General features: G+C 41.9%; 1 protein-coding gene and 1 pseudogene across 5 annotated transcripts in view; one reads left to right on the forward strand and one right to left on the reverse strand.

The window, feature by feature from the left end:
- The window catches only part of NBEA (neurobeachin), a 975,192-nt gene that overhangs the window by 40,634 nt on the left and 907,297 nt on the right, over positions 1 to 27,261 (forward strand). The gene's annotated exons all lie outside the window — the stretch shown is intronic.
- Positions 24,527 to 25,023, reverse strand: LOC139005110 (large ribosomal subunit protein eL28 pseudogene; annotated as a pseudogene).

Genomic DNA, 27,261 nt, shown 5'->3' on the forward strand with positions numbered 1-27,261 from the left:
AATTCGTGCACTGAAGGGGGTTCCCTCAGCCTGGCCTGCCCCTTCTCACAGTTCGTGAGCCCTCAGGGGATGTCTTACTGACGGCTTAGGCCAGCTCCCCACGGTATTTTCATCATCATGGACTCCAGTCCTTTCACCACAAAAAATTATGACAACTTTCTTTAGACATTTTCAAGATGTCTCTTTCATAGGATATGACCTTTCTTTCTTTTTTTTTTATCCTCACCTGAGGATATTTTTCCATTGATTTTTAGATAGCATGGAAGAGAGAGGGAAAGACAAAGAAACATCAATGTGAGAGGGACACTTCAATTGGTTGCCTTCTGCATGAGCCCTGACCGGGGCCCGGGCCAGGGAGGAGCCTGCAACCTAGGTATGTGCCCTTGAACAGAATCGAACCGGAACCCTGCGGTCTGCAGGCTGAGGCTCTATCCACTGAGTCAAACCAGCTAGGGCAGGATATGACATTTCTTAACCCCTCCAGCAGCAGACCTCCATTTTTTCCTCCAGGAGTGAGGTAGAAAAACCTTCAATCTACTTCTTGGATTCTTATTACCCAAGTTACCAAGAACACCAAGAGTGGCATACCAGGAGCTTAGCCAATGAGCAGTCAGAAAAGGTGTTTCCTGTGTAGCTCATGTGCAGAGGCAGATCTTCCGGCGCACCACAGCTGCCAGGCTCTCTTCGGCCCTCGCAGCCGCTGGGGATGCCAGGCCCTCTTCGGCCCTCACACCCTCTGTGGCTGTCAGGCCCTCTTCGGCCCTCGCAGCCGCTGTGGCTTTGTCCAGAAGGACATCCGTAAGATGTCCAGTCTAATTAGCATAATACCCTTTTATTAGTATAGATAGACAGCTAAAATTTAACAAGGCCAAGAACAAACTACTAATATTCCCATTCCATGTTAGATCCTCTAGCAGACTTGCCAGTCTCAGTCAATTGCAAACTCTCCACCTGTTCATTTAGTCAGGCCAAAAGTTTCAGAATCATTCTTAACTCCTCTCTTTCTCAAGTGCCCCCATCCACTAGCTAACATCCAGTCACTGTGCCTTCAAAATATATATAGAATCTGGTCAATTCTTACTGCTACCATCCTGATCTGAAACAGTATCTATCTCTGTCTCCTTTACTGAAAAAGGTTCTCAATGATTCTCTGCATCTATTCTCAAAACCTAGGGTTTATTCTCAACATGGGTTAAAATAGAATTGATGTAAGTGCTAAGCAGATCATGTCTCTCCTCTGCTCAAGACACTCCAGTGGCTTCCCAACTGAGTTATAATAAAATCCAAACTTCTGTAGGCTCCTACATAATCCACCTCATCCTTTACTTCTCAGGTCTAATCTACCAACTTCATTTCTGCTCTATACTGTTGCTTTGACAGTCTCTATTCATTCATGCATACTTGCTGTTCCTTCAGTCTGCTGTAGCTTTCCCCTGATATCCACATGTGTCTCTCCCTTAAAGTCTCTCTTCAGGTCTTACCTTATCAAAGAGGCCTAAACTACTTTACCTAAAACAGTTAACACCCCAGAACTCCCTCTATACTTCTCCCCCACCTTATTTTCTTCATATAAAGTTTCTATTCTGACATACTAAGTATTTTAAGTGTGTGTTTATTTTATACCACCTGTCCCTGGAATGTAATCTCCATGAGAGCACAGACTTTTGTCTACTTTGTATGCTATTGTTTTACCTCTAACACCTGGCATATATTTGTCATTCAATAAATATTGGTTGAATAAATAAATTTAGTCCTTCAGCATAATTTACAGAGCCCAATCCCACTATAACCCCATGGGGAATTATGAAAGATGCCAAAAATATGAAAACAATATTTGATGACATCAGAGAGCTATAAAGATAATGAGAGATTTCAAAGCTGGACCCAGAAAGGAAGAAAGCTCAGAGAAGTAAGCCCAGTATTGGAGATATCTTTCCTCAAAGCAAATGTCCACTGCAAAAGCACAAGTTAAAAGGCTGTGAACCTTAACATAAATTTTAGCATACACATGGAAATAGCCAAAAACTATGGGAAGGTGTCAAGCTTTTATGATGGGAAGAAGAGTAATTATGGAAAAGGTTTTAGTTTAGGGAGATAGTTTTAGTTTTATTTTTTTTAAGTCATGATGTGCTGCAGATGGATTTGGGGGAAGAAAGACATTTTTCTCTACCCTTCTAGGTTCTTTTGGCTGATCGAATAATTAAATTGACATGCCATAGATTAATGAGAGAAAATAACCAAATTTAATTACATGCATACTTATGGGAACCCCACATACATGAGAGAATCAGAGACTCCCATATGCATGAGTAGTTCAGAGATAGAAAGTAATTATGGAAATTACTTTTAAGTTAAAACATTTATATATAAGATAAATGAGATATATATGACATACTGAGCCAAGGAATGAGATAAGGCTCCTAGGTCTCCAGAGAGGACGGCAATTTCTAGGACAATAAGAAGAGCAGATGTCTAGTAATTATAAGTTTGCCCTTCCCTATAGATAGGTCATAGTTCTCATTATGGGCAATGCCTCAATTTAAATCCTTTAAGGAAAGGTAAAAGTTTCTTTTGAGCCCACAGATTCTCAGTTGCCTTCACCTCAAAATAATTCACATGCCAAAGTAGCACATCTGGAGGCCTGTTCTGGACCCCTTTAGGATGATGGTTCTTTTCCAAGAAGTTGGATTTTGAGGGTATCATGTTATAATATGCATTCTTACTATTAAAAGTCAACTCTTCGGTTAAGTTAAAACATTTTTATTCTTGAATTTTTTGTTTTAGCTTTTCATCCATAAAATAGATTCTGTTATTTCCATGCAAAGCACATTGGTAAGAAAGATATAGGAGAGGCAATACCTGTGAAAACCTTGAGTAGTTTAAGATTGTTTTATTAAGGTATTTTAGATACTAGCTGATGACTGATAACCTATGACTTGGATTAATACACCTTAATAATTGTTTACTATTGTAAAATAAACTAAGTCATATGTGTCAATTAGTGAGTTTTTAAAATATCCAAATTTTAGAATTCCAGTGTAATTTAATCATGTATTACATGAATAACAAAGTGATAAGAGAACATAAAATAAAAACGTTATTTCCTACTTAGTGTTTACATGTTTTCATTTTCCTTCCACAAACTTAAGCTTTATTGAAATAATTTCATACATGCACAGAATTTACTTTAAAAATGTAGATGTTTATATTTGTTACATGATTCCAACTGTTCATGAGGTTTGTTTATTTCTGTGTTTGATAAAAATAAATAACAGAAGCCAACTCACAGTGTATATAACTACTTTTCACTCTTTTAATACTAGTTTGTTTTCTTTTATGTGAGCTAAAGCATACTATTACTCTACACAACTAATATCAGGTGATATAATAATGTTATTTAATTCAAGTGATGTGGCCTGAAAAAAAACAAAAGTCACGAGGAAAAAAGTCTTAAGAACAACATTATGAAGATAATAATGTTGATAATTGCAAATTATTTTAGAATTTTGATTATTCATTTAAAAACTTTTCTATATATGAGTAAGATGCATATATAAAAATTCTGTATGCTCTTATAGAGAAACTTACATAATAGCCTTTTTTGACTAACAATATGTATAACATGGATTTATGTGTGCACATTTTATTTGTGTGAAGATAAAGGTATATATATGGCTGAATTTTGAGATTTGGATAAAAGAATGTAATGTATGCCTTGGCTGGTGTAGCTCAGTTGGTTGGAGTGTCATCCCATGCACCAAAAGTGTGCCAGTTTGATTAGTGGTCAGGGCACATACCTAGGTTATGGGTTCGATCCCTGGTGGGGGCACATATTGGGGGGAGCAACTGATCGATGTTTCTTTAATACATCGATATTTCTCTTTCTCTCTCACTCTATCCCTTACCCTCTCTCTAAAATCAATAAATCTCAGGTGAGGATTAAAAAAAAAAGATTGGAATGTAGATTATTAGTTATTTTATTATATAGCCTTTGGTCATCCTTTATTCATCGATTTAAAAGCCCAGAGACATAGAAGCATGGAACAGACTGAGGAATCTCAGAGGTAATGCGGGAAAGGAGGGTAGGTGGGAGAGATTAACAAAAGAATTTATGTCTATATGCATAACTTATGGACACAGACAATAGTGTGGTGAAGGCCTAGGGGTGTGTGTGTGCAGGATTGAGGGGGTCAGTGGAGGAAATAAAAGGGGACATATGTAATAGTTTCAACAATAAAGATAAATTAAAAAAAAATATTCCTTACAGTTACATTTAAATTGAAGGAAGTAACTAGAATAAAGTTATATTTTAATAACAAAGCACACAAATATTGAAAATCTCATAGTCTATATTACTTAAACTTAGAAATTAAAATGTTAGAAATGAAATACATTGAGCTCTCATATAATATTTGTGAGACAGACTTTGACGTGATTGGAATCAGACACTGCCCTGTGTATATTTGTGTATATGTGTCTCTGTGTATATATGCACACAATAAAATACATAATGAAGATTATTTGTGAAGGGATTTTTAAGTTTTATGGTGAAAATGGAGTTTACTACTTTGCATTATAATTTAAGTATCTAATTGAGAAATACACTCTGTTGTAGTACAGTCATATGCTGTATAACATTGTTTTGGTCAACAACAGACCACGTATATATGACAGTGGTCCCATAAGATTTTCATGGAGTTGAAAAATTCCTATCACCTAGTTACTTTACAGCACATGACTTCAAATGATTTGCTAAGGATGAGGAGGTTTCCAAAATCAACAAGACTGTGGTGAGATGGTAAACAACTTTAACCTTTGGTATTGACATTGAGGATCTCCTAGAGGTGATTCCTGAGGAATTAATGAATAGTTGGAACTGGAACTGGAACACATAGCAGAAACTGTAAGAAAATTCACGGTGAAGGGCTTAGCAGAAACTTTTTCAAACTTCAAAAAGCTCCTCAAAAACTTTGAATACATGGACCCCATCACCAAAAGCTTTTTTATTAATAGAGAGGAATGTTCATGATGCATTATCCGCTTACAAACAAATCTATGATAAATTAAAAAATTAACAAAGCAAACTAGGATGGACATATTTCCGAAAAGAATGACAACTTTTTAAGAAGAACCTCAGGCAAGTTCTTGAGGTATTCAAGAAGACTGCATAGCCATCATAGGAGATGACAGCTCCATGGGTGTTATTGACCCTGAACACCGTCTAGTAGGGCAAGATGTAGAGATGGAAGATAGTGATATTGATGATCTTTTTCCTATGTAGGCCTTGTCTAATCTGTGTGTTTGTTTCTTAGTTTTTAACAAAAAAATGAAAAAAAAGTTTTAAAGAGTAAATAAAAATTAAATAGGAGAAAGCATATAAAGTAAGGATGTAAAGAAAGAAAACATTTTGAATAGCTGTACAATATGTTCATATTTTAAGCTAAAGCGTTATTACAAAGAGAAATGTTCAAAGTTAAAAGTTTATAAAGTAAAAATGTTACAGTAAGTCAAGGTTAATTGAAGAAAGAAAAAAAATTTAGTGTATATTAAGTATACAGTATTTATAAAGTTTACAGTAGTGTATAGTAATTTCCTAGCCTTCACATTCACTCATCCATTCACTGACTCACCCAGAGCAACTTCCAATTCTGTAGGCTCCATTCATGGTAAGTGCCCTATAAAGTGTATCATTTTTTATCTATTACACTGTATTTTTACTGTGACTTATCTTTGTTGAGATATGTTTAGATTCACCAATAGTTACCATTGTGTTACAGTTGGCTACAGTATTCACTATAATGACATGTTGTATAAATTTGTAGCCTAAGAGCAATAGGCTATCCTACCATCTACACTAATAAAAGAGAAACATGGTAATTAGCGTACGACTGCTACCCTTCCCATTGGCTAATCAGCATATCCTTATGCAAATTAACTGTCAGCCAAGATGGCGGCCGGCAGCCAGGCAGCTGGAAGTGAACATGAGGCTTGCTTGCTCCAGTGACTGCAGACTCCAACGTTCCCCGCCTGACTTGCCGGCCTCTGAGCTGGCAGTTTGAAACATTCTAACAAATATAGGCCCGGGATCTCAGAGCTGGAGTTATACATTGTTTCGATTATAGAACTGAAACAAACCAGATACCTGTTCTCAGAGCTAGAGCCAGAGCTAAAGCTGGCCCAGAATAAAATAAAAAAAAGGAGCGGTTGGGAGCTTCAATCAACAACCGCCAGCCTGAAAGCAGCCCTCAGCCCCTCACCCAGACTGGCCAGGTACCCCAGTGGGGACCCCCACCCTGAAGGGGGTGTGACCAGCTGCAAACAGCCATCATCCCCTCATCCAGGCTGGGCAGGCACCCCAGTGGGGACCCCCACCCTGATCCAGGACACCCTTCAGGGCAAACCAGCCAGCCCCCACCCGTGCACCAGGCCTCTATCCTATATAGTAAAAGGGTAATATGCCTCCCAGCACCAGGATCAGCGGAGCCACGAGGCCTCCTGGCACCAGATCAACGTGACAGGGGGCAGCACCCAAACCCCCTGATCGCCCTGTGGCTCTGTGTGTGACAGGGTGCGGCGCCCCAACCGCGCCCCCCCCCCCCCGCCACCACCACAGGCCCTGCTCTGTGTGTGATGGGGTAGAGCCATAACCTCCCCATCGGCTCTGCCCTGAGTGTGACAGTGGCTGCGCCCCAACCCCCTGATCGGCCCTGCTCTGTGGGTGATAGAGGGTGGCGCCCAACCCCCCCTCCCCACGGGCCCTGCTTTGTGTGTGACGGGGTAGAGCCATAACCTCCCCATCGGCCCTGCCCTGAGTGTGACGGTGGCGGCGCCCCAACCCCCTGATTCGGCCCTGCTCTCTGGGTGATAGAGAGCGATGCCCTAACTCCCCTATCGGCCCTACTCTGTGCGTGACATGGGGGAGCTCCCCAACGCCCTGATGGGCCCTGCTCTGTGCATGACAGGGGGCAGTGCCCCAACCCCCTGATTGGCCCTGCTCTGTGCGTGACAGGGGGCAGCGCCCCAACCCCCTGATTGGCCCTGCTCTGTGCGTGACAGGGGGTGGCGCCGCAACCTCCCCATGGACCCTGCCTTGAGTGTGACAGGGGGCGGTGTCCCAACCCCCAAGTCAGCCATACCCTGAGCGTGACTGAGGGTGGCATCGCAACCTCTCGATCTGCCCTGCTCTGTGCATGACGGGGCGGCTCCCCAACTCCCCAATCGGCCCTGCTCTGAGCCTGACCAGGGGCTGCACTTAGGAATTGGGCCTGCCCTCTGCCACCCGGAAGCAGGCCTAAGCCAGCAGGTCATTATCTCCCGAGGGGTCCCAGACTGTGAGAGGGCACAGGCTAGGCTGAGGGCCCCCCCCCCCCGAGTGCACAAATTTTTGTGCACTGGGCCTCTAGTCCTATATAATAAAGAGGTAATATGCAAATTGACCCTCACGCCGCAACGCTGTACAAGATGGCGGCGTGCACAGTGGGAGTGGGGAAGCGGTGGCGGGGCCGGTGGGTGCTCTGCACAGTTTCTGCCAGGGTTCCTGCAGCCCCGCATGTGTGCCGCGCGTGCGGGGCCTGGTGGCCACTGCACACAGCCCGGAGGCAGGGCATTGGGGCGACACTCCAGGACTCGGGGCTGTCCCATGGTGTGACGGCCACTCACGACAGGACTCCTGGACTTGCAGTGGTCCATGGGCGGGGAGGAGGCGGGGAGGGGTCCCGGGTCTTGCGGGATTTTACGTGATGGTTCACTAGTATACAATAAAACCTAATATGCAAATTGTCCCCATGGGCGGGAGTTCAACCAACCGGGAGTTAGATGTGCGCTGACCATCAGGGGGCAGAACATGGCAGGCGTTGGTGACGCAGCACTGGCAGTGGTTGGCAGTGGAGGCGCTGCCAGCCCCAATGGGCCCCAATGAGAGTGGGACCGCGGTGCGATGTTGGAGCAGGTGAGCGGGCGGTGCCAGGCCAAGAAGGGTGCGAGCGAGTTCCCAGATCGCCCTGCCGGTTGCCCCACAGACAGTGATTAGTGGTGGCAGTGGGGGGTAGGGCAGGTGAGTGGGCGGTGCAGGCTAAGGTGTATGCGAGCGGGAGCTCCAATCACCCCACCAGCCACCCCACAGATAGGCCCTGATCGCTTGTCAGACCTAGGGACCCTACCTGTGCACGAATCTCATGCACCAGGCCTCTAGTACCATATAGTCTAGGTGTAAAGTAGGTTTTACCATCTAGGTTTATGCAAGTACGTGTTGATGTTCGCACAATGACAAAATTGCCTAATGTTGCATTTAGAACATATCCCTGTTAAGCAGTGTGCATGACTGTAATTGATTCATTAGCTATCGGGATTTCTTCACCCTCTTGGATGAAAGTTACATTATGTAACATTCAGTGAGGTAGGCACTAGGATATATAATGATGTGCAAGACTAGGACCCTGTCCTTTAGGAGCTTATATTTTTCATTTAAGACAGATAATTTACACATAAATCAAGTACAGATTGTAATTAGTGTTATGAATGAAATACCTGTGATGTATTTTAATATAGAATAATGGAGACACACTTTAGGTGGAGTAGCCAGTGAATGCCTCTTTGAAGAGATGGCACTCAAACTGAGACCTGAAATATGATAAAGAACTGGTCATTGCTAACCTTAGAAATAAAGTCAAAGTGAGAGGCAACAAGTGTTTATTTGAGGTAAAAAAGAATTGCAATACTGAGGCATATATTCTGGCAGCAGCCCAAATTATGTGTCAATTATGGGGTGAAGGAAAGGCTTTTTTATGAGAAAAGGAAGGGAAATAATTACATGAATAGAAGGAAGGATTTTCTATTGATATTAACAAGCTAGGTTGCTCTTTAACGATGCATGGCTAGTTGCTGACTTTGAAGAACATGCACAATCATCAGTCCTTTCTTTTCAGGATATCTACTTCCCTGTTAGCTTTATAAATAGTTGTTTGTAAGACAGTGTTGATTTGGACCAGTCCAAAACCGAGATACAAATAGTAAGACCTATAAGGCAGTTCATTTAGAATTGCTTCTCAAGCCCTATTTTAAAAGGGCTCCACTGAATGTCAACTTTTCACATCATGCAAAGAGCCAGTGAGAGCATTGCAGACAGAGGGAACAGTTAGCAAAAGGCTTGGGAATTGGGGGAAACAACGATCTCTTGAGAAACTGATCACAGTCTGAGAGATTAGAGGCTGTAATGAGCAAAGGAGATTGGGGGAGCTGGCAAACAGATGAAATTGGTGAGATAGACATGAAGATTTAGTCAGGTTTTACAGACTGGGGAAAGAGCTTGTATTCTGTTATAGGAGCAGTAGGAAGTCATTGAGAGGCTTTAAGCTGGAGGGGTGACATTTGTTTTTAAAAAATCTGGCTGTAGTGGAAAGGCACAAGGGCAAGGAAAGTGGAGATATGGTATAGGGCTTTGTTCAAAGTAGCTACACAGAATTTTTTAAAAATAAAATAAAGCAATGAGATGAGAATTAAGCAGAGTTATGTTTCTAGTTGTTTCCAGCAATTTCCATTTATAGACTATTAGTAAAAATGCATGAACCTATGTTTTCATTTCCTGTGGGTAAATATCAAGACTAGAACTGCTGGGATATATGGGTAAATGCATGTTTAACATTATAAGAAACTTCCCAAATTGTTTTCAAAAGTAGTTGTATCATTTTGTATTCACACTAAAAAATGTGTGGCAGTTCCAACTGTTTCATATACTCTACTTGGTATGGCCAATCTTTTTTATTTGATCTTGTGGGTGTGTATTGTAGCTTAACTAGGGTTTCATTTTCTTTTTTTTAAATCTTTATTGTTGGGAGTATTACAGATGTCCCACTCTCCCCCCCCCCCCCCCCAATGCCCTTCTCCACCTGGTTCCTGCACCACCCTAGGCCTTCACCACCCTATTGTCTGCCCCCCCCCCCCCTTCTTCTGACTTTCATCAGTCTGTTTCATGTTTCCATGCCTCTGCTTATATTTTATTAATCAATTAGTTTTGTTCATTAGATTCTTTCTTTGTTTATTTTGATTTTTAGATTCAATTGTTGATAGATGTGTATTTATTGCCATTTTATTCCTCCTCCTCCTCCTTCTCCTCCTCCTTTTCCTCCTCCCCCTCTTCCTCCTCCTCCTCCTTCTTCTTCTTCCTCTCCTCTTCCTTCCTCCCTTCCTTCTTCTTTAAGAATACCCTTCAACATTTCATGAATACTGGTTTGGTGGTGATGAACTCCTTTAGCTTTTTCTTGTCTGTGAATCTCTTTATCTGACCTTCAATTCTAAATGAGAGCTTTGCTGGGTAGAGTAATCTTGGTTCTAGGTCCTTGCTATTCACCACTTTAAGTATTTCTTGCCACACCCTTCTGGCTTTCAAAGTTTCTGTTGAGAAATCAGCTGACAGTTGTATGGGCACTCCCTTGTAGGTTACTAACTGCTTTTCTCTTGCTGCTTTTAAGATTCTCTCCTTGTCTTTAACCTTTGGCATTTTAATTATGATGTGTCTTGGTGTGGTCCTCTTTGGGTTCCTTTTGTCTGGGATTCTCTGTGCTTCCTGGACTTGTAAATCTATTTCTTTCACCAGGTAGGGGAAGTGTTCTGTCATTACTTCTTCAAATAGGCTTTCAATATCTTGTGCTCTCTCTTTTCCTTCTGGCACACCCATAATGTGAATGTTGGTACACTTGAAGTTGTCCCAGAGTCTCCTTACACTGTCTTCATAGTTTTGGATTCTTTTTTTCTTTTTGAACTTCTGATTGGGTATTAATTGCTTCCTTATATTCCAAATCACTGATTTTACTCTTGGTGTCCTCTTTTCTACAGTTGATTCCCTATAAATTATTCTTTATTTCTGTTGGTGTATGCTTAATTTCTGACAGGTCCTTTTTCATGTCTTTGATATTCTCACTAAGATCTTTAAAATTCTATCTAAGTCCCTTGAAGCTCTCATTAAGTTCCTTGAGCATCTTTATAACCATTGTTTTGAACTCTGTATCCAGTAGTTTTATTGTTTCCATTTCATTTAGTTCTTTTTCTGGAGATTTCTTCTGTTCTTTCATTTGTATCATGTTTTTTTGTCTCTGCATTTTGGCTGCTTCCCTGTGTTTATTTCTATGTATTAGGTAGAGCTGCTGTGTCTCCTGGATTTGGTAGAGTGGCCTTGAGTAGTAGCTGTCTTGTAGGGCCCAGTGGCTCAGCTTCCCCAGTCACCTGAACTGGACACTATCACTGCACCCCTGTGTGGGCTGTGTGCACTGTCTTCTTGTAGTTGAACCTTGATTGCTATTGGTATCACTGGGAGAAATTCACCTCCAGGCCAATTGGCTGTGAGGACCAGCTTTGTCTACAATGGAAGAACTGGTGTGTAGGAGAAACCCTTATGGAGCAGGACTAACTTCAGTGGGGCTTTGGTGCTCACCAAGTCTGCCCCTGAAGTGTGTCCCTTGTCGATGTGTAGAGTTGTAATCTGGCATGATTTGTCCCCGGGTGTACTGGCTTTGGGGCTCCCTGGGAGGTGCAAAGTCAGCCACTGCCTGTGTCCTGCCTTGGGCTACCTGGCAGGAGTTATAGAGCAATCTGCAAATGGTTGCTACTTGTGTTGGGTTTGGAGGTACCCAGGAGAGGCCAAACTGTGAAGCAAGGCTGGGCCTGAGGCTGCTTACTGAGAGTATGGGGCATGCTGAGTCCAGCTGCTACTTGTTTGAGAGATTTTAGTAAAATCTGAAGCCTAAGGCAGTACAGGCTATCCCTTTTGGAAAAGCTGCTGCAATCAACTTGGGTGAGGCTACAAAATTGATGAGGCGGGGTCTCAGGGAATCACCATGGCAGGGAAAACTAAGGTTGAGCTAGGTTGTTGGAGACTCAGATATCATGTCTGTCAGTCAGCTCTGTGTGTGTGTGTGTGTGTGTGTGTGTGTGTAGGGATGTAGCAGGGAGAAGGTTTCAGCATATTGACAATGACCTCTGGAAGCACTTTTGTCCCTGGATCCTTTCAAGCTGCAGCCCCAGTGCTGGAGCTCAGTGGGAGTGAGTACAAGTACTTTTATGCAATGGCCCTTTAAGTGGAACTGTCTGAGTCTCCAATAGCTTCCATGTCACTCAGCCACAATCCCTGAAGGTTTTTACAGCCCAAAGTTATGGAATTCTCTTCCTGACTCTGGAACCATGGCCTGGGGGCCTGGTTTGGGGCTGGGACCCCTTGCTCCTCACAGGAGGCCTCCTCAGCCAAAATCTCTCTCCCAATTAAAAACACACCACATGTGGGTGTCATACCAGCCTGTTCAGCATCTCTGCTCCTCCTACCTCAGTCTCAATGTGCTTCCTTCTTTACTTCTCTAGTTGTAGGATTTCCATTCAGCCAGATTTCAGGCGGTTCTGAATGATGGTGGTTTTGTATTTTAGTTGTAATTTTGATGTGGTTGGGGAAGGCAGCGAATACCATGTTACCTATGGTGCCATCTTCCATTCCTCTGAATTTTCACTTTCTTAGTAACAAATGATGTTGAATATCTTTTTATTTGCTTAGAGCACCTTTTTGAAATAGGGTTTTATCTTTTCCCATTTTAAAGAAATTGGGTTATTTTCTTAATAGCAAGATGTGAGAGCTCTTTTTTAAAAATATATTTTTATTGATTTCTGAGAAGAGGGGGGAAGGAGAGAGAGATAGAACATCAATGATGAGAGAGAATCATTGATCAGCTGCCTCCTGCATGACCCCCATTGGGGATTGAGCCTGCAATCCAGGCATGTGCCCTGACTGGGAATCGAACCTCCTGGTTCATAGGTTAGGTCAGTGCTCAACCACTGAGCCTCACCAGCTGGGCGAGAGCTCTTTACATATTCTGGTTACAGTTCCTTCATCACAAACGTGATTTCTGAATAATTCTTCTAAGGCTGTGGTTTGTCTTTTCATTCTTTTAACAGTATATTAGTTTCGCAGAAGTCCAAATTATCAGCTTTTTTTCATATGCATGTTGTCCTTTGTGGCTTGTTTAAACTATATTTGCCTAATTAAAAAGTTAAGATTTTCCTTAGAAATTTTATAAGTTTAACTGTTACATTTGTGAATAGTGTAAAGTAAGATTCCAGGTTCACTTACTGGCATATGAATGTCCAGTTTTTCCTCACTATTTATGTATACTGTTCTTTCCCCATTATTTATCTTTATACCTTTGTCTGTAACCAGTTGATCATCTATTGATTTGTTTTTTTATTTGTGTGGGTCTATTTCTGGACTTTCTGCTATTAATGCATATGCTTACTCCTATAGCAACACCACTGTCTTGATTTATGTGGCTTTGTAGTAAACTCATAAAATCTGGTAGTTTAGCACCTCTCCAATTTTTTCTGTTTCGGATTTGTTTTAGCTATTATTGGCCCCTTTATTGTTCATATACATTTTAGAATCAGTGAATTTTTATTTATTTATTTTTTAAAAATGTATTTTATTGATTTTTTACAGAGAGGAAGGGAGAGGGATAGAGTTAGAAACATCAATGAGAGAGAAACACCGATCAGCTGCCTCCTGCACACCTCCCACTGGGGATGTGCCCGCAACCAAGGTACATGCCCTTGACCAGAATCCAACCTGGGACCCTTCAGTCTGCAGGCCTACGCTCTATCCACTCAGCCAAGCCGGTTAGGGCAGTTAGTGAGTTTTTTTTGTTTTTTTTTTTTTTTTTCCGATGCAAAAGCATAAGAGTCTTTATTCGAGCTAGCTCGGCTCGCCCACCTTGCCGACACAGCGACAGGAAGCAGAGAGCCAGTTAGTGAGTTTTTAACAAAAGACAGCCACAACTTTGATTAGAACTGTGCAAAAATTTGGGTGGAATTCATATATTTTAATCCTTGAAAATATACATTTCTGTATCTGTTTAGGATTTTGTTTTCTTTCTTTTTTGAAAAAAAAATCTTAAATTTGTATTTTAAGCTGCACCGACCTTACAAATATGTTCAGTATAATGCTGAATACGAGCAGTTGGAGAAAAACTTCCTTATCTTATTCCTAAAAAGTATGTAGTCATTCACCATTAAGCATCATGTTACTTGTAGGTTTTTCATAGATGCCTTTTATCAGTTTGAGAAATTGTCTTTATAATCCTAGTTTGTTGAATGTGTTTTCTAATAAATTGTTTTAAATCTTTTAAAATGATTTTTCTACATCTTTTGAGATGGTCATAGGGTTTTTAGTGTGTTCATATGGTGAATAACATTGTTTGGTATGTTGATTAGTAAGCTAAACCTGCATTCCGGATATATATTTACTAATGTTTTTTGTGTCTGTATTCATGAGGGTTGTTAATCTCTAGTTTTTCTTTTTTCCTCTGATATATTTTTCTGGATTTATTATCATGGTATTATTGGCCTAGAAAATGAGTTTGGAAGTGTTCTCTCTTTTTAAAATTTCAGGAAAAAAACCGTGTAAAATTGGTAGTAATTTTTTTTTTAAGTAACTGATAGCATTCGTCTGTGAAATCATCTGGATCTGGGGTTTTGTTTGTGGGAAGGTTTGTAACTACAAATTTAATTGCTGTGATGGACACAGGACTAGTTAATTTCTTAACTTCTTCTTAAGCAGCATGTTTGCATTATTCAAATAATATGTGTTTTATTTAAGTTGTCAAACTTATAGGCATGCATTTTTTTTTAGAAGGATCACGTATCCCTTGAGTGTACATAGGATCTATAGCGATGCCTTCTTTATTTGTACTTCTTTGTATTTCTCTCAGGCTTTTTCTAACCTCCATCCCCACCCACGAATACATACACTTTGATTCATCTGGCTAAATAAACTGAAGAACCAGCATTTGGTTCCATCATTTTTCTCTATTGTTTTTGATACTTTAAAATATATTTGATTTTTAAAAAATTTTAATTATACTTTTCTGTCTTGCTTTGGGTATAATTTGCTCTCTTTTTGTAGTTCTTAATGTGGAAACTGAGGTGATTTTATTTAAATTCTTTCTTCTTTAGTAATATTAGAATTTAATGGTATAAATTTCCCTGAAGCACTGTTTTGTCCCCATCCCATAAATTTTGACAAGTTGTGTTTTCATTTTCATGCAGTTAAAAATTTAAAAAATGTTTCTGGTGATTCCTTCTTTGATTCACAGATTATGTAGAATAAATTTTGAGGTACTTTTTTCCCCCTGATGTATATTTCTGCTTTAATTCTACTGTGATCAGAATTGTGAACTTCACTGAGATTTTTTTACATCCCAGGATATTCTTGTCTTGTTGAATATTTGATGTACATTTGAAAAGGATATGTTTCTATTCTTGTTGGATGGGGTGTTTACATACCTACAAGTTGGTTGATAATGTTATTTAAGTCTTCTGTATCTTTGCTGATTTATTTTAAATTATTATTTTTTTGGTCTACTTAATCTACCAATTACTGAAAGAGAAGTGCTGAAATTCCCAACTAAAATTGCAGATTTGTCTATTTATCTTATTTGTATTAGGCTTTGCTTCCGGCTTTTTGAAGTTCTATTATATGAATTCATACTTAGGGTTACTATCTCATTTGGATGTATCATCCTCCACCTCCTTATGGAAAGTCTCTGGTTATTTTTCTTTTGTCAAGCCAACTTTTTGTGATATTAATATAGCTACATCCTTTTTTAAAAAATTTTTTTGCTACGGCATGTGTTTGTATGCTATATCTTTGTCCATTCTTTTACTTTTAACATTGTTCTTTATACTTTAATTCATTAATTTGCGATGTTTACCAAAGTAGAAATTCAGCCTGTAATAAAACAAAAAACTATTTATTTGAGCAAAAATAATTGCAACCTGGAAGACAGATTCTAGTTGCAAGCTAAATTGTGCTCCAGAGAACAAAGAAAAGAAAGGCTTATAAGGCACAACCACCAGTGCGGTTCATCCATGCAAATGAAAGATTGCTGGCTAGGTTAACAGGGATTGGTTAATTCTATTATGCAAAAGAGGTGGGCAAAAACTGCAAGGAGGTCAAGTCCTTGCAGCAATTGTTCTAGGATGTTTATGACTCAGCCTTAGTCTGAGTTAGCAACGGGTTAGCAACTTGATAGCAGCTCTGGGAACTTAGGCACAAAGATGTGCATAGGCTCCTGAACTCTAAAGTGACTGTCGTAGAAAAGTTTATTCCATTTTATTTTTTCCATTATCACTAAACTATTGCTCATGTGCTAACTCCCTGGTTCTATAAATAACATTTTACTGGACAACAGCCATATCTTGTCATTTAGATATTCTTGGCGATTGGAGCCTGCTGGCCCGGGAAAGGGACCAAGAGGTGGTCAGTGCGCCTCATAGTGACTGGTCCAGCGGTTGTTCTGATCATTCTGCGGTTAGGATCAATTTGCATATTACCCTTTTATTATATAGGATAGAGGCCTGGTGCATGGGTTGGAGCGCCTGGCCTGCCCTGAAGGGGGCCCTGGATTGGGGTGGCCATCCCCACTGGGGGGCGAGGCTGGCCTGGGCTTGGGGCTGCTGAGGGTTTGCAGGTGGGCCACGCCCCCAATTGGGGTGGGGGGTCCCTGCTGGGGGGTAGGGCCAGCCTGGGTGAGGGGCCTTGTGCAGTTTGCAGGCCATCCACACCCCCATCAGGGTGGCTGGTCCCTGCTGGGAGGCAGGCATGGCCTGAGTGAGGTGCTGCGGGCAGTTTGCAGGTCGGCCATGGCCCCGGCTTTGTCAGGAAGGACATCCGGAATGATGTCCGGAAGACGTCCAGTCTATCTGGACTAATTAGTATATTACCCTTTTATTAATATAAATGTACTGTTGATATATTAATCATACCTATTTGTTTCTTTAAGATTTTTTTTGAAAAAAATTAAGACTAACTTTTAGAGCAGTTTTAGGTTCATAGAAAAATTTAGGAAACACTACAGAAATTTCTCATATATACCCTGCCTCCACACATGCGTAGCCTCTCCCATTATCAACATCCCCCAAGATAGTGGTACATTTGTTATAATCAAGGAACCTACGTGGATACATCATAATCACCCAAAGTCCAGTTAACCTTATCGCTCACTCGTGGTGTTTTACATCCTATGAATTTGACAAATATATAAAGACATATATGCACCATTATGCTATCACATTTTCACTGCTCTAAAAATCTTCTGTGCTTCATCTATTTCTTTCTTCAAAATCCCCTGGCAAACACTGATCTTTTTATTGTCTCCATAGTTTTGCATCCTCCAGAATCTCATCTATTGGAATCATACATTTTATAGCCTTTTCATATTGGCTTCTGCAGTTAATAATATGTAATTAAGGTTTCTCCATGTCTTTTTATGGTTTGATGGAATAGTGATTTTGTGTGTGTGTGTGTGTGTGTTTTAGCACTAAATGATATTCTGTTATCTGAATGTACCATTCACCTACTGAAGGACATCTTGATTGCTTTGCAGTTTTGACAGTTGCGAATAAAGCTACTATAAATATCCATGTGCATATTTTTGTGTGGACATAAATTTTTGGCTCCTTTTAAGTAAATACCAGGTGTCACAATGCTGGATTCTATGGTATATTTAGTTTTGAAAAAATCCACCGAATTGTCTTCCAAAATGGCTGTGCCATTTTGCATTCCCAGCAGCAAGGAATGAGAGTTCCTGTTGCTCCACTTTTGCACTGGCATTTGTTGTTTTAATTTACATTTCCCTGATGTGGAATATCTTCTCATATGCTTATTTATAATTTGTATATCTTCTTCAATGAGTTGTCTGTTAAGGTCTTTAGTATTTCTTTTTTACATTTAGTGTTTTTCTAGAGTTTACAATATGCATTATTAAGTATAATTTTTTACCTTCAAATAATATACCAGGTATGGAATTAGAACCTTTTAAAAGTGTACTTATGTTTTCCCTTTCCTGTTCTTTGTACTCTTGTTATCATTGTTTTTACTTCTACATGCATTATAAATGTCTTAATGTGCTGTTCTTATTTTTGCATTAAGTAGTTTTATTTTAAAGGGTTTTTAAAAATAAGAAAGAAACATCGTTTTTATTTAACAACAGATTTAACAGTCTGGCATTCTTCAATTTTTTGTGGCATTTCACATTTCTATTAGATATCATTTTCCTTCTGCTGGAAGAAGTTACTTTAATATTTCTTGTAGTGAACTATGCAGGCAATTAGTTTTCTCAGTTTTTATTAATCTGCAGAAGACTATTTTGTTTTTATTTATAAAATAGATTTCTTAGGGTTTTCTTTTTTGCTTAGGGTTTGCTTTATTGTTTTACATTTTATTGAATTCATTGGGGTGACATCTACACAAATAAAAGACAAACATGCAAATTGACCGTGCCATCGCTATGCCTTAAGCCACGCCCACCAGCCAATCAGATCAATTATATGCAAATTAACCCAACCAAGATGGTGGCCGGCAGCCACGGAGCTGGAGCAAGGAAGAGGCTTGGTTGCCCGGTGATGGAGGAAGCCAAGCTTCCCAGCTGCCGGGGCTGGCTCTGAGCTCCACTCAAAGCAACAAAGTTTCAATTATAGAAGATAAATAAACCCCAGATACCTGCTTCCAGCCGGCTGTGGCCACAGAGCTGGAGGGAGCAGGAGGCTTCCCTCCCGCCCGCCCTGGCCGTCTCTGAGCTCCACTCAAAGCAACAAAGTTTCAATTATAGAAGGTAAATAAATCCCAGAATTAAAAAAAAGAAAGAAAAAAAGTAGAACCTGGGAGCTTCTGTCACCGGCAGGGGGGGGGGGGGGGGAGGGTGTTTGGTCAGCCTGAAAATGGCCCTCAGCCCCTCACTTAGACTGGCCAAACCTCCATGGGGTGAGGGTCCCCACTGGCCAGGCACCCCAGTGGGGACCCCCACCCTGAAGGGGGTGTGACCAGCCTGCAAACAGCCATCAGCCCCTCACTCAGGCTGGCCAGGTTCCCCAGTGGGGACCCCCATCCTGAAGGGGGTGTGACCAGCTTCAAACAGCCATCAGCCCCTCACCCAGGCTGGCCAGGCACCCCAGTGGGACCCCCACCCTGATCCTGGACAACCTTCAGGGCAAACCAGCTGGTCCCCACCCGTGCACCAGGCCTCTATCCTATATAATAAAAGGGTAATATGCAAACTGACTCTAACAGCAGAAAGTCTGGGAACGACTGGTCACTATGACACACACTGACCACCAGGAGGCAGACGCTCAATGCAGGAGCTGCCCCCTGGTGGTCAGTGTGCTCCCACAGGGGGAGTTTTGCTCAGCCACAAGCCAGGCTGACGGCTGCCAGTACAGCAGTGGTGGTGGGAGCCTCTCCTGCCTCCTCAGCAGCACTAAGGATGTCAGACTGCAGCTTAGGCCTGCTCCCCGCTGGCAAGTGGACATCCCCCGAGGGCTGCCGGGCTGCCAGAGGGATGTCTGATTGCCAGCTTAGGCCCAATCTCCCGGGAAGCGGGCCTAAGCCAGCAGGTGGTCATCCCCCGAGGGGTCCCAGACTGCGAGAGGGCACAGGCCAGGCTGAGGGACCCCTGCCTCCCCCTCCAGTGCACAAATTTTTGTGCACTGGGCTTCTAGTTTATCAATAACATTATATAGGTTTCAAGTGTACTACTCTACAATTTTAGGGTTTCCTTAGGGTTTTCATTGTTAAGCTATGGGTTAGAATTTAAAAGCATTTATTAGTTTAGCATTTAGCATTTCAAATTTTTAATGCTTTTTACATGTCAGTTGGCTGAGAGCAATTAGTTGTACTTATATCTGTTTGTTATCCTAATATATAAAAACCCATGGTCCATAACATGAGAACGAGCAAAGGCTCAACCTATTGAAAGTCAGTGCTGGGTTGTCATGGCGACCCAACACTGCTGCCGCTGTTGGCGCCCCGACCCAGCACTGACTGCCGAGGGGGCTGCGTATCAACCCCGAATGAGGCCTGAAGGGAAAAGCAGGGTCTGATCCATAGCCTCCGTGGCAGCTGTTGATCAGCACTTGCCTCTCTCTTTGGCTCCGGGCCTGCAGCCACACCTCTCTTTCTCTCTGGCCTCCGCTGGGGCTACTGATCAGCCCTGCCTCTCTGATCAAGCTCGTTGATAGGCCCGGAGATGCTGACTGGCATAGAAACCGACCAATCAGTACCAAATCTGGGTGAAGTGTGAGGAGCCAATGGACGTGTAGGAGGTGGAGCTTTTGACTCTGACTGGCATAGAAACCGGCCAATCAGAATCAAATATGGGTGAAGTGTGAGGAGCCAATGACTGCCTAGGAGGTGGAGCTTTTGATGCTGACTGGCATAGAAACCAACCAATCAGAACCTACTCTGGGTGAACTGCGAAGGCAGAACCTAAGTTGGGGGCTGAGGAGGGGTTTTAAGGGCAACAGCTGTTTGGTGTAAGGTGTAAGAAAGCGGTTCAATTTTTTAATGACCGGTTTGGCAGTAGGGTGCATATGGCTGGCTATCAGTACAGATATAGGGATTATGTATTTTTGTCTGCCAAGAGCATCTCCTCCTGCTGAAAAAGGCTCCCCCCATTTAAGGAATCCTATCCTATATAATATATCTATACTAATAAAAGGGTAATATGCTAATTAGATTGGGTTGACCAGCCATCATCCAGATGTCCGACTTCCTTCCGGACAATGCCATGGTGGTGGAGGCCGAGGCAGGGGCCATTAGGGGCAATCAGGCCGGCAGAGGAGGGCACTTGGGGGCGAGTTCAGGTTGTCAGGGGCGGGCAGTTAGGGGAGATCAGGCCAGCAGGGGAGAGCAGTTAGGGGTGAGATAAGGCTGGCAAGGGAGGGCCGTTGGGGGCGAGATCAGACGGCAGGGTTGGGCTGTTGTGGGCAACCAGGCTGGCAGGGGAGTGCAGTTGGAGGTGAGATCAGGCCTGCAGGGGAGGGCTGTTGGGGGGGGAGATCAGGTCGGCAGGGTAGGACAGCTGGGGGCAAGATCAGGCCGGCAGGGGATGCCATTAGGGGTGATCAGGTAGGCAGGTAGAGGCAGTTAGGGGTGATCAGGCAGGCAGGCAGGCAGAGAGGTTAGGGGTGATCAGGCAGGCAGGCAGGCAGAGGGGTTAGGGACAATAAGGCAGGCTGGCAGAGACAGTTAGGGGTGATTAGTCCAGGCAGGCAGGTGAGTGGTTAGGAGCCTGTGGTCCCAGATTGTGAGAGGGATGTCCGACTGGTGGTCAGACATCCCCAAAGGGGTCACCGATTAGAGAGGGTGCAGTCTGGGTGAGGGAACCACCCCCCCCCCCCCCGACCCGTGTACAAATTTCACGCACCGGGCCACTAGTACTCATATAAAACAGTTATAAATGTGGTTTATACTGCATGTTATTTAAAAATATACTTTTAAGAAGGCACTTATTATAGGAAGGTGCTCCCTTTATTTTCTCCACCCTTCCCTAAAGTTTTTGGATTGTATTTGTAATAGTATTTATTATACTCTTGAGTATAGTTATTTCTACACCACGGGAAGATTGTCAATATTAATTACTTGTAGAGAGGACTGGTGCGAAGGAAATAGGAAATAAACAAGTAATTTTTTATTTTTATTGCTTTAGTTTGTTAGCTGGGTTCAGTATCATTAACTTTTATTACATTCATGTCTGAATTATAGAGTATTTTTTTGTGATTTACTAAACACTGATCTAAAAGTCCTTTATTTTCATGCTAACATTTAACAGCCAATCTTGAAGTTTTCATGACTGGTGAAGGTACAGCTTTATGTTTTGGGTGTGCTCTTGTATTGATACACTTCTTAATTCTTTATGATATTGTTAAGATAAGACAAATTCTTATGATAACTAGCTTTTGGACCTTGCCAACTTAACTTACACCAACTTCAATTTCTTTGGGATAGTTATTTCATAGAGTCATGAGAATTACGTGAGGCTATCTATATATGTAAATTACTCAGCTTATACTAAATGTACATAAAATAATGGTTTTTAGTGATATTTCCACCTTTTTCTTTGTAAAATTGCTTATAGATATAGCTTTATCTTGAAAATATTTTTTTTAGAAATTAATAATTGAAAAGCCTTATAATTTAGATAATATCAATGTTGTCTCTTGTTATAGGCTGATGCACTTAATACCTGTGGCATTAAATGATTTCAGCAAAAGTGTCCCAGTTGTGGGGATATTCTGAGTTCTGTGAAACAAAAGGCATTCTTTGCATGTGTCTTTTAGGGAGCTGTAAGATAGTTGATCCCCACAACCACAGTTCTTTGAGAATAAGGGCCTACTGCTTTTTGTGATACTAGTAACCCACAGGAGTACAGGCTGTTGTCCTCATGATTGTCGTAAGTGATATTATTAATGGGACAATGCTTTTTTACCACAAAACAGTAGCTTCTCTTCACCTAGTCTTCCTATGATTGTTTTATATGTTTTACTTGATTCCAGAATTCTTCAGAAGTTCATTCTGACATTTTTTGCCAGCTCATTAGTTTTTTAGGGAGGACATAGCACTGGAATTGCCCGCTCTGCCATTTTTTGGTGATGTTACTACCAAGGTTCTTTTTCAAAGGAAGATGTTGTAAACTGATTTCACTTCAAACTAGTTAGATACTGGAAGTGAAAATATATTTAAAACTGTTTTTAACAACTACAAATTGTGTGTGGTATACTTAATGTCTTAGTCAATAATATAAATCTCAATTTTATCTGTGGAATCTTACATATTTTCCATGTAATAATAGGAAACAATGTAAGGCAACTGAGAGGTATAAAAAGCAATGAGGAAACATTTTCTTTTGCTTTGTGATCATCTCTGGGGCATTAAAAATACTAAGTGGCAATAAGAGTAATTCATTGCTGAAGGAGAAAAGTAGAGTAGAAAAGCTGGCTTATAACTTGGTGACTGACTATGAATTAGTGAAGCCTTCTAACCAGCCTACTTTCATCCTCCCTGTTCTCACATCCTGCCATCTTACATTTAAAATATTGAATACTTTAAATGGGCCTGGCGGTGTGCTAATGACACAGATATAGGGAATAGTTAGAAATGGTCCTTACCTCTACAATGCTTATTGTAATGTGGGGGTATCATGTAATGTCTGTTCTGATATGGATGACTCATACGGGTGTGTAGAGAAAGGTCATTTTGTGGTTACTGGGAAGGCTTTCTGGATTAAGTGATATCTAAACTGAGGTTTGGAGGTTTAATGAAAGTTAACAAATTTAAGGGTTGGGAGAGAACTCTATATCATGACTATTTAATACCATATATGAAGAATTTTAAATGAAATGACAGATGGCATAGCAGCAGTGTTCCTTATGACAGTTGGTAGGAAATGGGAAGTAGAGGAAACTGAATCTGGGGTGTTAAATTGGGGCATTAAAAGTAATGTTTAGAATTGAGAGTTTATCCAGAAGTATAAATTACAAAGAAGTCCAGCTGGTTGATAATTGTCTAGTTTGATCTAATTAATGAACATTGAATTATCCCACACTAGAGGCCTGGTGCACGGATTCATGCACTAGTGGGGCCCTTTGCACTGGTGCCCGATCAGGGCTGGGGAGGGACTGCAGGAGGGCTCCAGGGTGTGTCTGGCCTATCTCACCCAGTCCCGATTGGCTGGACCCCAGCAGCAAGCTCCCCTATTGGACAGAGTATCTATCCCCTGGTGGTCAGTGCACGTAATAGTGAGTAGTGGAACAGTCAAGCGAACAGTTGGACACTTAGCATATTAGGCTTTTGTTATATAGGACTAGAGGCCTGGTGCACGGATTCATGCACTGGTGGGGTCCCTCGGCCTGGACTGCGCCCTCCCGCAAGCCGGGATCCCTCAGGGGATATCGGACTGCTGGTTTTGGCCCAATCCCCGCAGGCCAGGCCAAGGGACCCCACTAGTGCACGAATCCATGCAGCGGGCCTCCAGTATGCATATAAGATCTTTGGTTAATCTCTTCCCCCTCTACCCACTTCCGCCTTCCTCTGTGATTCATCAGTCTGTTCCATGTTTCCATGCCTGTGCATTGAGCATCTGCCCCCTGGTGGTCAGTACGCATCATAGCTACCAGTCGAATGGTCAAACGGTCACTTAGGCTTATATATATATATGATCTTAACTAATAACTAAGATTTAAAAATAAAGTTATTTAAAGACTATATATTAAAAAGTAAAGATACCTAAATTGCTAGTAATTATAAACCTTAGTACTTTCAGAAAATAATATATTTCTAAGTCAGCATTTTATACTCCAGATTTTTATGCAGTATTAAAAATGTTTATTCAAGTCCATTTGGCATACAATATTATATTAGTTTCAGGTGCACAACATATTGATTCCACATTTCTTACTTTACTGTGTGATAATCACAATAAGTTTAGTAACCATCTGTTACTGTGCTAAGTCATCAGATATTAACATATTTTTTGTGCTATATACTATATCCCCATGGATTAATTATATTATAACTGGAGATTTGTACCTCTTAATCAGCTTTACCTTTTTCTCCCATTCCCTCCACCCTCTTCCCCTCTGGCAACTAGTTTATTCGTTTCTGCAGTTTTGTTTTTTCTTCCTTTTTTTTAATGTTTCTCATGTAATTTACTTTCTCTGTCTTATTTCACTTAGCATAATACACTCTAGGTCCATCCAGTGTTGTCACAGTAGGCAAGATTTCTTTTCTTTTATTTTCTTTTGAGGAAAGTTGGGTGATATCTTTATTGCTTTGAGGAAAAGGGTGCTCAGGAACTCTTGGTGTAGAGGGCTGCTTCCTCTTCACCTTCACAGGCTTCTGGCTGCTTAAGATGGCGCTGGCTCTGCAGTTGGCGGCCATGCTCAGATCATGGCCATACTTGTTCTTGTGGACCATGTGCTGGATGCTGCTCCCAGGCCTTCTTGTTGATGGTGGTCCACACATAGGATGTGGCAGGCTTTCGCTGCCCAGATCTCTGCTTCATGATGACCACCACATCTTTGCCCTAGGGCACTGCTCCACGTCCATTGTAGTGAAAGGAGTAGTGGGCCTTAAGGTTATTGGGTTCCGTAAGTCTGCTTGTTCCTCGTGATCAGGGAGCTGAAGCAGTTCAGTACGATCACCCGTTGCAGGTGGGCAGACATGGCATGGCAGCTCTTCATGATGCCACAGCCGGAGATTGAAAGAGCAAAATTTCATTTTCTTATTGCTTGAATAATATTCCATTATATACATACTAGAGGCCTGGTGCACGAAAATTCATGCACTTGGGGAGGGGAGCTCCCTCAGCTCGACCTGTGCCCTCTCACAGTCCAGGAGCCCTTGGGGGATGTCCGACCAACGGCTTAGGCCTGCTCCAAGAGCGGGCCTAAGCCGTCAGTAGGACATACTTAGCGTGGCCTTGGAGGCTGGAGAGGCTCCCGCCACCACTGCTACTCTCACCAGCCATGAGCACAGCTCATGTGAGAGGGTTCAGGCCTGGCTGAGGGACCCCACTGGTGCACTATCAGGGTCGGGGAGGAAGGTGGGAGGTTGACCAGCCATTGAGGGACTGTGGGAGGACTCTAGGGCATGTTCAGCCCGTCTTGCTCAGTCCCGATCGGTTGGACCCTAGCAGCAAGCTAAACTACCAGTCGGAGTGTCTACCCCCTGGTGGTCAGTGCACATCATAATGAGCGGTTGAGCAGCCTTAGCATATCATCAGCATATTATGCTTTGATTGGTTGAATGGACTACTGGACACTTAGCATATTAGGCTTTTATTATATAGGATGCTTTCATGAACATACGGGTTGGACATTTCTTTTCGAATTAGTGTTTTTGTTTTCTTTGGATAAATACCCAGAAGACCAATTACTGGGTGATACGGCAATTCTTATTTTTAATTTTTTGAAGAAACTCCATGCTGTTTTCCATAATGGCTGCACCAGTTTACAGTCCCACCAATAGTGCATGAAGTTTTCCTTTTCTCCACATCCTTGACAACACATCTTATTTATTGATGGACATTTTGATGATAGCCATTCTGACAGGTGGTATCTCTTGTGGTTTTGATTTACACAACCTACTAAATGGGAGAAGATATTCACAAATGATATATTAGATAAGGGGTTAATATTCAAAAATAAATAAGGAACTCATACAACTCCACATCATAAAAGCCATACTGTGCCCTGGCCCGAGTGGCTCAGTTGGTTGGGTGTTGTCCCCTGAACCAAAAGGTTGCTGGGTTTGATTCCAGGTCAAGGCCACATGCTTGGGTTGCAGGATCAATCCCCTGTAGGGGGCGTGCAGAAGGCAGCTGATGGATGTTGTACTCTCACATTGATGTTTCTCTCTCTCCCTCCTTCTCTCTCTAAAAATTAATAAACTATTTTTTAAAAAAACAACCTCATAATCTGATATTTAAAAATGGGCAGAAAAAATATTGGCAGAAATTTCTCCAAAGATTATATACAATAATTTTATGCTTTTATGTAAATAAAAAGATTTCATTAAAAAGGGTTAGCTATACCCTAACCGGTTTGGCTCAGTGGATATAGCGTTGGCTTGCGGACCGAAGGATCCCAGGTTTGATTCCGGTCAAGGGCATGTACCTTGGTTGCAGGCACATCCCCAGTAGGGGGTGTGCAGGAGGCAGCTGATCTATGTTTCTCTCTCATCGATGTTTCTAACTCTCTATCCCTCTCCCTTCCTCTCTGTAAAAAAATCAATAAAAATATGAAAAAAAGCTAAAACTTAAAAAAAAGGGTTAGCTATGTCATCCTATATAATAAAAGCCTAATATGTTAAGTGTCCAGTCGTCCTTTCAACTAATCAAAGCGTAATATGCTAATTATATGGTAACGCCACTCAAGTGCTTGCTATAATGTGCACTGACTACCAGGGGGTAGATGCTCCGACCGGTAGGTTAGCTTGCTGCTGGGGTCAGGCCAATTGGGACTGAGCAATACGGGTTGGACATGCCCTTGAGCCCTCCCGCGGTCCCTCTCTGGCTGGCTAGCCTTCTTTGTCCCTCCCTGGCTCCCATCCTGCACTTGTGGGGTCCCTCGGCCTGACCTGTGCCCTCTCGCAATCTGGGAGCCCTTGGGGGATGTCAGAGAGCCAGTTTCGTCCCAATCCCGCATGCGAGGCTGAGGGACCCCACTGGTGCACGAATTCGTGCACCAGGCCTCTAGTTTTATATAAATTCAGTTATGATTACTTCTTGAGTTAGAAGCACTTCTTGAGTTGTGGACCACTTTTATGTGGCAGTACTGTTTATAATTTTAAGAAGGCCTTGAAGAGAAGAGCACCCTTAACTGTGCAAATAGACTATCACAATGATACATTCAGATTTAGAGGAAGTCTCGATTCATAAATATTTTTTTATACTATGGTAA

The sequence above is a fragment of the Myotis yumanensis genome, unplaced genomic scaffold (genome assembly GCF_028538775.1).
Source record: "Myotis yumanensis isolate MYYU_CA2020_CCGP unplaced genomic scaffold, mMyoYum1.0.hap1 SCAF_3, whole genome shotgun sequence".
Lineage (NCBI taxonomy): Eukaryota > Metazoa > Chordata > Mammalia > Chiroptera > Vespertilionidae > Myotis > Myotis yumanensis.